Consider the following 1,103-nt stretch of genomic DNA (forward strand, 5'->3'; position numbering starts at 1 on the left):
TGGCGCCGTTGTCGGGGACTTTAGTTTTAAAATTATTTTCAAATTCTTTTAGATTTTATTTTTGTGAATCGTTGTTGGGTGTAATTTCCATCCACCGTTTTTGTTCTATATTTTTGGTCGTTTATCTCACAAGGGTAAGTTAAAGTGCATGAGCACAAGATCTTTTCTTCTACCCCTTGACCCTGAGATTGAGCGGACCCTTCGAAAAACTCGAAAGGAGCAAAGACTTCGAAAACAACTAGAAAAGCAAAAAGAGAGAGAAGGTGAAATCAGTCCTGAAAGTGAGGTAGAGAGTACGAGCACATCAATGGCAGATATTCCACCTCGTGATCCGGTTGATCCACCTGCTGTTAACGGTAATATGAGGGATCATGCAAGAAATGATGAATTCAACCATATCCAGATGGCGGATAACAGAGACGTGGCAATGCGAGAATATGCCGCCACGGCTTTTCAGAACTTTGATTCAGGGATAGTCAAACCTATTCCAGCCCACGCAAACTTTGAGCTTAAACCAATGATGTTCCAAATGTTGCAGACAATTGGACATTTTGGAGGGCAGGAACATGAGGATCCACATGATCATCTGAAATCATTCATTCAAATTGCAAATGCATTTCGATTACCTGGTATAACAGACGATGCTCTGAGACTAACACTTTTTCCATTTTCTTTGAAGGACCAAGCTAGAGCATGGCTCAATGCATTTCCACCGGGATCCATCACCACATGGGGGTCGTTAGTGGAGAAGTTCTTAACAAAATTCTTCCCACCTACTCGCCACGCTGATATCAGAGAGGAGATCATCTTCTTTAGACAGTATGATCGTGAACCTGTTCACGAGGCGTGGGAGAGATTTAAAGAACTAATCAGGAAATGTCCGAACCATGGCTTGCCGGCATGCATCCAGATAGAACATTTCTTTAGAGGTTTAGATCATCCTACTAAGATGATGCTAAACAATGCTGCCAACGGAGCCTTTACAAAGAAGACATTCAACGAGATAGTTGACATCCTAAATGACTTAGCTTCACACAACGAACTATGGTGTTCGCAAAGATCTAGGGCAGCACCAAAGAAGCAAGATCCAGCTGGAGTTTTGG

General features: G+C 42.3%; 1 non-coding gene across 1 annotated transcript; it reads right to left on the reverse strand.

Annotated features, from left to right (window-relative positions):
* Nucleotides 1-787: 787 nt before the first annotated feature.
* On the reverse strand, nt 788-894 carry LOC148210846 (small nucleolar RNA R71). The gene has a single exon (XR_015792101.1). It is a non-coding gene; the product is annotated as a small nucleolar RNA R71 (small nucleolar RNA).
* Between the last annotated feature and the right edge of the window lie 209 nt (nt 895-1,103).

This window comes from Momordica charantia, assembly GCF_013281855.1.
Source record: "Momordica charantia cultivar OHB3-1 chromosome 6 unlocalized genomic scaffold, Mcharantia_2.0 BLBB01000006.1, whole genome shotgun sequence".
Classification (NCBI taxonomy): Eukaryota; Viridiplantae; Streptophyta; class Magnoliopsida; order Cucurbitales; family Cucurbitaceae; genus Momordica; species Momordica charantia.